This window comes from Astatotilapia calliptera, chromosome 7 (genome assembly GCF_964374335.1).
Source record: "Astatotilapia calliptera chromosome 7, fAstCal68.1, whole genome shotgun sequence".
NCBI classification, from domain to species: domain Eukaryota; kingdom Metazoa; phylum Chordata; class Actinopteri; order Cichliformes; family Cichlidae; genus Astatotilapia; species Astatotilapia calliptera.
Genome location: NC_137428.1, coordinates 6,746,553 through 6,760,434, shown reverse-complemented (window position 1 = coordinate 6,760,434; position 13,882 = coordinate 6,746,553). Strand labels below are relative to the sequence as shown.

General features: G+C 42.3%; 1 pseudogene; it reads right to left on the bottom strand.

Moving 5' to 3' along the window:
* Positions 1-2,140: 2,140 nt before the first annotated feature.
* LOC113027255 (kinesin-like protein KIF1B) lies at positions 2,141-13,190 on the bottom strand (annotated as a pseudogene).
* Between the last annotated feature and the right edge of the window lie 692 nt (positions 13,191-13,882).

Genomic DNA, 13,882 nt, shown 5'->3' with positions numbered 1-13,882 from the left:
GGAATCAAGTTTGCTCAGACCCGAGAGCAAATTGTGCACCTCATTAAAGAAAACAAGCAATAGAGTGCAGAACTAAAACAAATGACCAACCAGCTCCAAGACAAGAAAACGATGACTGATAAGATACAATGGGATCTCCAATACATGGACCGAAGGAATCAGCTCCTCCAAAGACAGCTCCATGAAGCTGTGGAAGAAAAGAAAGAAATCCTCCAACAGAAGGAAGAGCATGACAAAAAGCAAAGAGACATGCAGCACGAACTGAAGAGCATGCAGGAAAAATACCGAATGCTGAAAGAAAGCCTGGATGAAACACTGCGCCAACATAAAGACCTTCTTCAACAGAAAGAGCAACAACAAGAAAGACTGAAAGAAGGAAAACATATTGTCCAGGACTTTGAGTCTAAAAATCTAAAACTGCAAGAGTTTTGTAATCAGCTGGAGGACAAAGCAACTAAAGTGGAAGAAGAAAAGGACAAGTTGGAGAAACGCTGCTCACAGATGCTCACAGGGATTTTGGTGGAATTCAATAACTTGAAGCGTGAAAACACTCAAATGCAGGCACAAAAACAACAACAAGACAAAATACGTGAAGACTTGCAGCTCACGCTCCAAGAAATCCAGACAAGAAACGAGCAGTTAGAAGACAAGCACAAAGAGGTCCAACAGAGAAATGCAGACATGCACAAGGACAAGCTGATACAGGAGGCAACATCCAAACAACTCAAAGACAAGCTTGAAGAACAACAAGTAACCTTAGAAGAGGTGGAACAAAGATGTGAGAAACTTGAAAAGCAAAACACAGAAACAATCGATGAGTTGAGAAATCTCATCCTGGAGAAAAAAGCGCTCGTGGAAAAGTGAATGAAAAAAAAGAAAAAATGGTTCCACTTGTTCCGGAGGAGAGACGCTACTGCTTCCTCACCTGATGTAGCCTCGTCTTGCTCCACCTCTGTTAACCCCCCCCAACCAGTCCCGGCAGTTGACTGTCCCCTCCTGAGCCTGGTTCTGCCGGAGGTTTCTGCCCGTTTAAAGGCAGTTTTTCCTCCCCACTGTCGCCTAGTGCTTGCTCAGAGGGGATTGTTGGGATTTTCTCTCCTCTGCCTTTTTTCTTCATTTACTTGTTTAACTTTTTTCATTATTACTTCGTTTTACCTTGTTTCTTTATTTACTTGCTTGTTTAACTTTTTTTTTCAACTTATCTAAAAAATAAACCAATTGAATTTATCCTTTGAGTATTTTTCATCTCATCTTTACAGAATTTTTCCAAATAATTTTCAAACATTCAGATCTGTCTTTTATTTTCTTCTTGAAACCTCTTAAATGGTGAACTAAAAACCCCGGAATATGGTTTGAAACATTGTTTCAGCTAAAACTGGCATAACATGCTTGAGTGAGTGAGTGAGTGAGTGAGTGAGTGTGTGTGTGTGTGTGTGTGTGTGTGTGTGTGTGTGTGTGTGTGTGTGTGAGACAGGTGCCAGGGTATCACTAGTTAGGTCATCATGTTTAGGCTCATTCACTCCAAAATTATTTAGGCTAAATCTTTAAAACAGTGTCATTGCATACACATTTTCAATTCACTCCAATCGCACAAATGCAGAAATAATTATTTGCAGTATCTTATTTATTATGAGATTATGTCATGACTGATCATTTGCACCCACACCACCAAAAATGGGAGCAAATCGAGGAGATCATGTTTAATCGGTTATAAGAAAAGGTCAGAAATATAAGTGCCAACATGAGCAGTGTCCACAGAAACCTCTGAATCTCAGCTCAAAGCTCAAATAAACCATTTCTACAACCACCAAACACAGCAAAGACACCAAACAGTTAAAAGAGCAGTGACGTCACCACGAATCTGTGGTCAGGTAATATCCATATTTTGATTGATGATTTTCTGGAGTTAAATGTGAACCGAAGCATATTTTCAAAGGTGTTATATGCTATAAAATACTTTTAAATAAAATAATCTCTAATTAATTAGGTGTGGGAAATAAAAAAAATCTAATTTTTCTATGTTTGAGTCACAGTAACTTCACTGGGCTCACATTTTACTGATTCCATTCTTTACTCGCATGTTTTAAACGCTTACAGCACTTTCACAGGTTTTTATATTCTTTTGAAAATTCATGTGAACTCAAGCTGTCAGAATTGTAATGTAAGCTTTGATAATTGTCCACATTTGTCATTTTGACGATTATCCCTTTATTTTAATGAATACAGCAAACAGAAAAAAAACTAACAAATTAACAAACGCGGCTCCTAATAAGACAAAACCTGATGATGCTGCAAAACACAGTTAAGTGAGAGGAGGCTGTAAAATGGAATAACTGAAAAAGTGGCAGTGTACAGAGGTGGCGTTCCTCACCCTCTGGGTATCCGTAGAGGTTGTCAACAAAGTTGGAGATGGTGTAGTCGAACTCCGCAGCTGAGATGCCTTCGTTGTCCTCACTGTCGTCCACAAACTTCAGCCCCTCTCCCTGGTTCACTCCTATCAGGATGTCATAGTTTAGGAACTCCCCCTGGTGGAGAAAATAAGGAAGAACATGCTGAGTGCTGGAACAGAGCCTGTGTGCATCACAAGTCTACAACAGGAAGTGCAGCTGAAACACAGCTTTGGGAATTGGCAGCATTTCATTTCCCAGTAAACAAAAAAAAACATTAGCTGTTGGCTAAAATCCCTACTATAAACTGTAAATACTACAAATATGTGCAAAGAGCTGCAAACTAATATATATACATTGCAAACAATAAATACACATTCCAAAATAAAAACACCTCTGCACATGAAGTGGAAACGTTTGCTTTTGCAGCGCTTCGCATCAACATGTATATGAGGTACTTTTGAGATTTGATCTGTGCATAGGTGCATCTTTGATGTGCAGCTCAGAGATCCACAATCCAGCACGTTTCTGTTTCTCCGACCGCCAGGCTGCTGACCCGAGGTCACGTAAGAGCTTTATTTTTTATCTAAATGTAACAGACAGTTGGTAGCTCTCCTTCCACGCATTTCATACCACACAGCAGGCAGACTTCTGGTTGGTTGACCAGAGTTTTTCAATGTCTGTCTGCATTAACACATCTCGAGAGGCATACGTGCCAAAGAGCGGAATGTAGCAGCTGCAGCACGGCACACAGAGCAAATATTTTCATGGGGTAGTATCAGAAATAAGACCTTTGAATATGTAGTCCCTTTAACTTCTTTCCTTCTATTAACCCCTTTGACAAACAGCCATCCAGTGTCCTCTGACATGTGCTCTTATCATTTGTTCCTGATGCTCAGATACAATCCTGGACTCAACATATGTGGCTGTGTCTCTGTCCTTGCTATAGATATGTGTTAATGTGCAAAATAAGGTTAAAAAACTTAAGAAATAAATGCCCTCTGTTACATTTCATAGAAACCTTCATGGTGGAATGATTAAAAGCATAAGAAAAAAATAACAATGTTAAAATAAAAAATATGAACACAATGAGAGTTAGATGAAGTTTTGATTCAAGAATAAGAATAAAAAAATGAACACATGGTTCCCTGTGATGCTGCTGAACATGAGTACTTCACTTCAGAGATTTCAGTCAACACTGGTGTGACAGCGAAGGGAGTCATGGGACTACATCGTAATCTGTCCTGTGGGCCATTTAAAAGCAGCTTTGCTGGCTAACCACTGCCGTCAAAGCAAAACTAAAGAAACATTGCACCTTTATTCCTTTTTCCTGACGTCCTTCTGACCTTTTCACCGTGTTTTCTTTGCGTCTTTACAACAAGAGTGTAAAGTTAATAGCAGTAAATGTCAAGGCTTTCTGATTCTCAGTGAGATAGAGCGAGCTAGAGGAGCAGAGAGGAATGTGTTAAATGAGGGTTAACTACCACACTGATCCCAGAACAGACCGCATGTACAAATCAAGTTCTCTCTTTAGTTCGTTTTCATCCTCCTAGTCCTCCTTGTCTCCTTGTAACCCTGTTTTTATTCCTTGGGATGAAAAAGCCAAAAGGGGCCCGAATCTACTCCTGCAGGAACAATCGGTCATTGTTTGTTTTTTAAACTGCTGAGATATGAAGCGATCCTCGCTTGTTTGTCTCTAGTTAGTCTGCAGTTTTTATGTTAACACAAATGCATGAGTATTTTACTGACTCACTAACTGACACTGGCACTATCGGCGGTTTAGAGGCGGCATATGTACACAGATTGAGGAGGATCTAAGTATGACGTGGATGACAGAGGAAATCGGGCATGGCCCTCCTGTCAAAGTTCATTCCCACTTTGAGTTTTTGTTTCACAGACGGTTCAGCCTGATGTAAATTCACTGCTAGAAGAAAAATACCCTATAAATCTATTAGCAGCTATGGTTTAGGCAGCAGAGCGTAAACTAACACGTCACTTGGAGATAACTGTAGATTTTTCCTTCATGGTTTCAAATGTAAGCTGGCTGATTTGGTTCATTTTTGTTTTTTGTTTTAAACTGAGCAAACCTGGTCTTCTCCTGAGGACTGCTGCAGGTATCATGCAAGCATCTTAATTTAATAAAAAACCAACAACAACAAAAAAAACCCCCAAAATAGAATGAAACTCATTTCAGGAGACAAATAACACTGATAGAGACATTTTTTTGTACAGATGATTGGCAAACGGAAAGTTTCTAAAGAGTCGTGCACACACAAGTAGACTACTACAACATGCTACTTAGTTAGGGGAGTTTGGGAATGACAACCAAGAGGAACAAAATTAGACCCAAACATTGTCATCGAAACAAAAACACAAAAAGCTGAGGGGAGGGAATAGAGAGGAGGAAAGCTGAGCTGGCAGCGGGGTTGCTGGAGGGAGGCGGGGAGGCAAAACTTAAACGTTTGAGTCGCATGAAAAGAGACTTAAGCCACAAGTCTACTTACAAGAGAAAACTGTCAAGAATCACAATGATTAATAAGTTTTAACACTTGGTATTTTCGGTATTTTCAAAGGCTTTTCAGAAAGTATGGAAGCGGTGGTTCTCCCGCGTACCGCTCCGCTCAGTTCTCCGCCGCCTCGCCAGCTTAGATCTGCAGGGAGAGTTTTACGTCTATCCTGCCTCAAACCTTAAGCATGGCCTGCTGGTCTTCACTGTATTCCACCTGTGCTGTGGAGAGTTTGAGGACGCCTCGCTCCACGGGGTCCTGGTCGCTGTTGTAGATGAAGTTGTAGGGCCGGCGAACAACCACAAAATGCTTCCCCCATGAGTTAGAGCGAGGCTCCACGAAGCTTAGAAAACCCTTCTTGGACACAACAGATCTGAAAAGAAGAGATTTTATTCATTTATTTATTTATTAAGCGAGCGCTTGTTTTTCTGAGGAAGAAGCAGAGTTGGTTTGTTTCCAGCTGAAATCATCCAGGCTCAGGAATTTGAACCGATCCACATCATTTCTGCTTGAACTAGAGAACATGAGTATCGACTTACATTTGGTCTGTGAGACACATGTCATAGTGACAGTATTTGGGTTAATATGGCATTACTCACCCTGGTCACATTTCTTCAATATCAGGCACCAAGTTCAGGAACTCGTTCTTTGCAGCCCGCGCAAGGTAGGAGGTCTCCAGAGTGGGAACCATTGGGAAGTTTTCACAGTCTGAGCAGGAGGGACTGGAGGCACGTGAGCTGTTCTCAGGGGTCCTTTAACACAAATCACACCAAGTTAGAATCAAATAGATAACCTGTCAATAACCGTTTGCAGATCGAGGTCAATGTTCCTAAAAATATGTTTACTTCTGGCCCACTGAGCCTCAGTGGGAGTCCGACAGAGAGGGGCAGGTAGAGGAAGGGGTGAGGGTGGCACTGCTGAAGCTCGTCACGGATGGATCACGTCCGGTCAGTGAGATGAGAGAAAGCTGAAGTGAAACAACAGCAGGATGAGGTAGACGTTAATATATCAACTCCCTGATGTGACACAGAAAGGCTATTTTTTTATTTATTTGTATTATTTCTCACCTTGCAGTCACTGATGCTGTTCACCAGCTGGTTGTATTCACTATTGAAGGTGTGTGTCAGAAGGCGCAGGCACTACAACACAACAGGAACAAGACCGATCAGCTCCGAGCAGAGAAGGCAGCAACAAGAACGCCCACTAAGCCGACGTTTTTCTCACCTTGGTGGCCAGCTCCTTCTCATGATCCATCAGCTCTCGATGTCGGCAGAATCGTAGCCGCTGCTCTCGTTCGGCCAGATGGCGCTTTCAAAGGTGGTGCTGGAGATCTGCGAGGAGATGGAGGTGGACGTGGACTGAGTGCCGGAGCTCACGCTGGGGGACAGAGACTCACTCAGGGACTTGGTGGTGGGAGCTGTTCCCACGGGAGCCGCCTCTCCCAGAAGGTGACGGGTCTTTTCCACCTGGAAAAAAGATGGGGGCGAATGTGAGGTGGAGAGAAGAGGGGAGGGTTAAAACTTTTTAGAATAGCACTTTGGTCTTCGAGTTGAAAAGTCATTTTTCCCTCTACGATATTAAACAGAGATTTATTTCTTTATGAATCTTTTAAGGCCCCACCTCCTGCAGCTGTTCCATCTCCTCTAGCTCCCACTGGTGCTCTAGGATGAGGATATCTCCTCTGGGCCTCCAGCCAGCAAGTCTCTCCTCTCCACGCACGTAAGCCACTGATGTGTCCAGGATCTTCCTCCTCCTCCTCTGCATCCCTGCTCAGGACATGAGCCCTCATGTTTCATGTCTGCTCACCTGGGCTTCCAGTGTCAGACGTCTTACACAAGCTCAGCTCGTAGATCCCAGTCACTCGGTTGCTATAATGAAGCAGAAGTTATGACGAAGGAAACTTTGTAACAGGGCAGATATCTTTGATTGTGAAACAGAGATGGCCACAGTGCAGCAGCCCAGATTTACCAGTCAGGAGTTTTGGAGTATCCAGTCCCAAAGAGGTTCTTGAGAGAACGGGGTGGGGAAATCTTGGCATCTTGGGAGTAAAAGACCGTGCAGAGGTCTTTGGTGATAATGGCAGGCTGGATGCAATGGTCCAGCTGCAGAGAGGAGATAAAGGGTGTGTGTTAGACACGATGACATCAAGAGACTTAAAAACACGTACAAACAGGTACAACACGGCGGAGCAGCGGCTGACCTCCAGATACGCAGATAAGGTCATGTAGATCTTCTCTCCATAGGGAGTGACGCGGTTGAGCAGGAGGGAGTTGTGCAGGGAGCTGTCCCACACTGCCTCAAAGTCCTGAAAAAGACAGAAAGAGCAAAAGTTAGCTTGACAGCATTATTGTTCACATTCATCCTTTAATCATGACAAAACGTGAGGAATCACACTGAGGTGAGACCTTGACAACAGACAAATCAGGAGCCACAGAGTGTCAAGTGTCAGCCCACACCAATGATAAGAAAGAAATTCATTTACAGACACGTGAAAAAGCAGTTTAAGGTTCTAGATCTGGATGATTACAACACATCATTATTTATTTAAAGCAACCCAAAATGCACAAATGACTATAACCAAGTACATCCTGTGATTCAGCAGCTGATAGAACCAACTTTAGCAGCAAAAACTTGAGGTAATCATTTTTTATTAGTGTTTCACAGCAGTGTGGATGGATTTCTGGCCCGTTTGTCTTTACAATGTTTCTTCGGTTCATTGAAGTTTGCAGATATTTATTCATTCACAGCTTTCTTAACGTTCAATCATGTTGAAGTCTCAACTTTGTGCCACTGCAGCACCACTCTGTTGTTGCTTTGCTGCTGCGCTCTGGAGTCACTGACCCAACGATGATCTCTTTGACTCTAGAATACTTCATGGCTCACTCAGTGACCTGAACACTTTGCAGCTTCTTTGGCAGCAAAAAAAGCCCAAATAATCATCACCCGAGCAAAACCGTTGGTATGAGGTGTTTTTGCTGATATGCCGTGTTTGGTTTTCACCAATGTTGAAGCTGTGCATTAGGGCTTAGCTTTTCAACTTTGCAAACCTAACCCATGCTGCCATGTTGTATTTAGAGGGAAAATGGTTTCTCCTGGAAGTCTTTCCAAACAGGCCATATTTGTTGAGTCTTTTTCTAATTGCACTGCCATGAACTCCAACATTTAGCATGCCTGTAGAGCCTCAGATGTCTGGGGTGAATTTTCTGGGACGTCCACTCCTGGTAAGATTGGAAACAGTCTTTGATTTTTTCAACTTGTGAATAATCTTTCTTGCTGTAAAATGATGGACTTCAAAGCCTTCCCACATTCATGGGTATCAACAACTGCTTCTCTCCTCCTCAGTATGTTACCACTTACCTGAATACACCACACCAGCAAACTGACAGTAGTGGTTACACTTACTGATGATCTAGTGCACTTGATTAGCACTTGGCTAATACTGACCCTCTTAAATAATTATGGAAATAGTCTTGGATGTACTTAGTTTTTGAAACATCTGAATTTCATCTCATCCATCCATTCGCTTCCGCTTATCCTTTTCAGGGTCGCGGGGGGCGCTGGAGCCTATCCCAGCTGTCATAGGGCGAGAGGCAGGGTACACCCTGGACAGGTCGCCAGTCTGTCACAGGGCCAACACAACCATTCTCACATTCACACCTAGTGACAATTTGGATTATCCAATTAACCTATCCCCACAAGCTGCATGTCTTTGGACGGTGGGAGGAAGCCGGAGTACCCGGAGGGAACCCACGCAAACACGGGGAGAACATGCAAACTCCACACAGAAAGACCTGATGTTGGAATTGAACTCAGGACCTTCTTGCTGTGCGGCAACAGTGCTAACCACCGTGCTGCCAATTTCATCTCAGTGTGTGTTAAATAAATAATGACCTGGTATAATGTGTTCTGTGTTGTTCATCTGAGGTTGCATTTACCTCATATTAAGACCTACTATGGACCTGATATTTTTAATTATGTCCTGATACATAAAACCTGAGAGCTCACATAACTGCATATGCTCAGAATAGACAGCACACATGGATACAAATTACTGCCTTGAAGCAGCAATCTTAAGACCATCACTATGAGCTCCATACAAGGTTACACTGTTCCTGTTATTAACAGCAGGGGGCACTATCAGCCACAGACTCAGAGCCAGATATGCTCTGCTGGTGCCTCATTGTTACTGAGGAAAAACTCTATAGTGAGAAACAGCTGAGGGGGAAAACACTGATCTGGAAACGTCTGAGTGTTACAGAGGATATACATAGCACTGTGGTTCAGTGTCACACAATCACAAACAAATACAGCAAAGTAGTAAAAGGGGTGTTGCCTCCAAAGATCGCTTTTACTGGTTTGGAGCTTAGGAGGCTTAATAACGACAGGCATGAATGAAGACAGATGACAGATCAGAACAGCTGTTTTATCACAGCATCCAGTACCAACACAATCATCCACACTCAAGAGCCTGTTGGCTTCAGTCAGCAGCTGAATGTCTAAAATATCAAATGTCATTTTTTGGTCCATCAGCTACAGCATGAACTGCTTAAAGTGAGAAGCAGCCTAAAGCCCCACAGATTCATCTTTCCAGACTGAAAATATCTCAGAGTGAACCGAGTGGTGCGTTTTCAGTGTGATCTCACAAAGTCAAATCCCTTTAATGATGTTCTGTCCTGTCTTCCTCTATCAAAAGCACACAAACACTATAAAACATTGTTTCTGTGCTTTGGGGTTTTTGTTTTCTACACAGAGGTATAGCACGACTAGACCCTAAAGGTAGGCTGCTCACCTACAACCACCTCACGAACATCTTTCCAATGGAGCTCGCTGCCCTTCTCGTGGATGAGGGTCACTCTGATCCTCCGCTGGATCCCCTGCAGCAAACATAACAGGAGCTCAGGATCACAGTGAGCACAGCTAGAGCAACATTACGCTTTAAAAGAAGATAGTCAACTGTGTACAAAGGAAGCAGTTACCACTGTGTGAGTAATAAGAAAACAACATGTGCACCAATCCTGTACCTGGTGCAGCAGGTAGGTACCATGACAGGGCAGGCCTCCACTGTGATCCACGATGGCTGGGATGTACCTGTGCATGGAGGGAGGAGGTGACACAACATCCCAACTTATAATATTCTTCCTGGAGATAATTTTTATGGTTCCTTTAAAGCTTGTGCGTGAATATAACACTCCAGGTGGATACTCACTCTCCAGTGGGCTCCAGCTCGCTGATCTCAAACCAGACCAGCAGGTCGTACTTGCTGACACACTGACCCAGGTTGGATTTGGTGATGGTGTTCAACTTGGTGGCTGCAACTGCCACACACACACACACACACACACACACACACACACGCACACACACACACACGCACACACACACACACACACACACACACACACACACACACACACACACACACACACACACACACACACACACACACACACACACACACACACACACACACACACAGAAGCTCAACGTTAACAAGTGGGAATTTGTCTGAATTTAAGAGACGATGAATAAAAGTGAGGAGTATTTACAACATGCTTTGGGTGACTAAAAGGAGGATGGATAGGTGACATGAAAACACTACTGACCCTTTATACTGAGCCAATAGCTCACACACTTCTATTAAATCTGTCTAAAGAGCCAGTAATCACAGAGGATAGATACTGGAAGCAAACTGAAATGTTAGGAGGAACTAAATCACACATTACAACACCAGTGGCAGCACCCTGCTGTCTCACACATCAGGTCCTCATGGTCCTGTTGAAATGGCTAATTGCTAAAGCTCACAGTTGCATTCCTCTATACTCAATATGATCGAAAAAACAATTTTAACAAACAATTAAAAAATGAACAAGTAAAAGATCTACTATAGCCAAAAGAAGACCATTTACAGACTATAGCGCTGTGAACAAGTATTTGCCTCCTTTCTGCTTTCGTATCTTATTCCATATTTGTCACACTTACACCTTTCACATCAATACATTTATAACATTAGACAAGAATGTGTTAGGATGCCTGGGTCATTGACCCAGGGTTTTGAGTTTATTATATTATTGATCATTTCCAGTCTTTGGTTTCTTTGAGTTCTGTCTTATGGTTTATGTCTCTGTGTTCTCTAGTTGCTCTGTCTCCCCTGTCAGCTGTATCCCCTTGTCAAGATCACGTCTCTGTGTTTTGTTTCCTGTTTTACTTTGAAAGTCGGTGTCTCATGTAAATGCGTCTGGTTTTGCTTCCTTTGTCTCGTTAGGTCTGATTTGCCCCAGCTGTGTTTCCCTCCTGTTACCCATTCCCTGATTGCTCCCTCTGTGTATTTAAGCCCTGTGTTTCCCTGTGTTTGTGCTGTGAGTCATCTAGCTGTGTGTTCTGGTTGCTTATGTGTATGTTGTAGTGGTGGCCAAATGAAGCTTTCTGAAGCTTGTGTTGAAAAACGGTTCATTACTCGAAGCTTTTCAACACAGTCCTCTCTGGTGACATCTGGTGGCCACAAATATGAAGAGCAGCTTGAATCCACAAAATAAACCCAACGGCTTCATAATGATTGCCCACTCGACAGAGTGGAGTTCTTTCTGATATTGGGCTGCCGCTGTGTTGCTTTAAACGTGTATTTTTTGGTGGTTAAAAAAATGTGGTTTATTTGTTTAATAAATAATTTTGACCAGTAAACTCTCCTTGTTTAAACATGCACCACTGTGTGGTCTTTCTTTGCTTGTGACTTCTTGATGTTGGTAAATACAATAATTGAAAAATACCACATTACATATAATATACAGATGATAATGTACAACACATTATGGAGTATGCTTCCGCTGTGAGGTCCTGTCTCCATGCACTTATGCAATTAACCACTAGACGGGTATATTTTTAAATAATATTATATTAGGGAAATTTCCCCAGACATATTTTTGACCTGGGGGCAGAATTGATTGTGAGATGGAAAAGGAAAATGCTTATGAACTTGCAAATTAAAAACATGATGCATTTAAAGTAGCCCTTTTTCATTTGTATTTAAGAAGAGAATTTGTTTCACTCTGCGATGGCCGAACCTGTTCCTTTTCGTGGAGATAATTTCTCCTGCCTTAAGGAAAATCCCTTCACATGGCACAGAGGAGGCTGGAGTGCAGAGAAACTGGTAGAGATGCAGTTATACAGTCTACCTGGGCCCCACAAACTATCAGATAAAGAGAATAAATAAATCCAATTGCTGCACATTTGGCAGACTAACATTTTCTTAGTCTGCCAATTCGGGGGTTCGACTCCACTGAACGGCTACCCTGAGGTACCCCTGAGCAAGGTACCGTCCCTACACACTGCTCCCCGGGCGCTGCACTGGTGGCTGCCCACTGCTTCACTGGGTGAATGGGTTAAATGCAGAGGAACTATTTCCCTATGGGGACTAACACGCACACTTTACACTTTACTTTACTTTTCAGATTAATTAAACAATAAAATATATATTTTTACAACATTACATGTAAAGAGTCAAGTAGAAGTTTTTCTAAAGTTATTTAATGATATTTATATTATGGAAGCAGATTTTTGACATTTCACCTTTTTCCCGTTTTCAGATATAATAAACAGGCACAAAACAAAAGCAAACGGCCAGAACACAAAGCTGGAAAACCCACCCGATTGACAAAAATCAACTCAAAATTCTCCCACACAACAGAACCCCCTCCATTCCTCGCTGGCTCCAAATCTCTCAGTAGAAATATCAGTGGTTTGCTATCTGTCACCATCAAAACGCTCCACAAATCCCACGAATGATTCATTTCCTTATAAACCATTGAATCAGACACCGAAGCAGTTAGGTTCTAAATGAAGCTTCGGACGTCACTGATCACGTGACTCTGGCCAAACGAATCAAGCTTCGACACAGTGCTTCTGAAGCAGTGTGTTGATTTTTTTGACACACACCGGAGCTTCAGCTTCAAGCGGGCCATCACTAGTATTTTGTATTCCTAGTTTTGTTGCCTTTGGGTCCTTTTCCTGCCTGCACACAGCCGTTCACATAACAGAATGTCTAATATTAAACGGCAGTTTTCAAGGGCAAAACGCTATCCAAACATACTTGGTCTTATATGAAAAAGTAATTGCAGCGAAAACCTGATACCTTGTGTGTCACCTCTGACACCAAGAACTGCAGTAAGCCTTTGGTGCTAGAGGTCACATTTTGAGTTTGTGAAGATATTTAAGGTAGACACACGTAATTAGCGACAAGATGAGTAAGGCTGAAGTTATTGGACTGTATCAAGTTTAATAACTTCATGCATACCAGTGACATCGCGTCGCCAACGAACACCCAAGCTTCTTGTTGTTAATTTTGTTTTAACCTTTTTTATGCCAGTCCTTTGTATTATTTTTCACCAGTCCATATGTCATACCACCTCTCATTTAGATGCGGGGTAACAATGCTACTGGTTTAGGAACATGTCCTTTGACGTTTACATCCTGGAATTGCAAAGGCTTAGGCAGAGCTTTGAAACGTGGGAAGGTTATGTCACATTTGAAGCATTTATCTTCTGATATCATTTTTCTTCAGGAAACTCATATTCACTCCAATGAACAGAGACGTTTAAGAGCAAATTGGGTGTCGCAGGTTTACCAGTCCACTTTCACATCTAAGGCCAGAGGTGTTGCTATACTCATATGGAAAACCACTCCATTTATATTTGGATCCGTCGTTACTGATCCGGGTGGGAGATTTGTTTTGGTCTCTGGGTCCATTAACTCTTTTCCACTGGTCTTGCTAAATATCTATGCCCCTAATTTTGACTGTCCTGACTTCTTTTCCAAAATATTTGATCTAATTTCTGAATATAATATGTCTAGTATAATAATTGGTGGCAATTTTAACTGCTATTTTGATCCTGTTTTGGATAGATCGTCTACAAAAATAGCCCCCACTACTAGATCCACGGCAGTTTTGAACAATCTGGTAAAATCACACAACATGGTAGACGTTTGGAGGCTTCA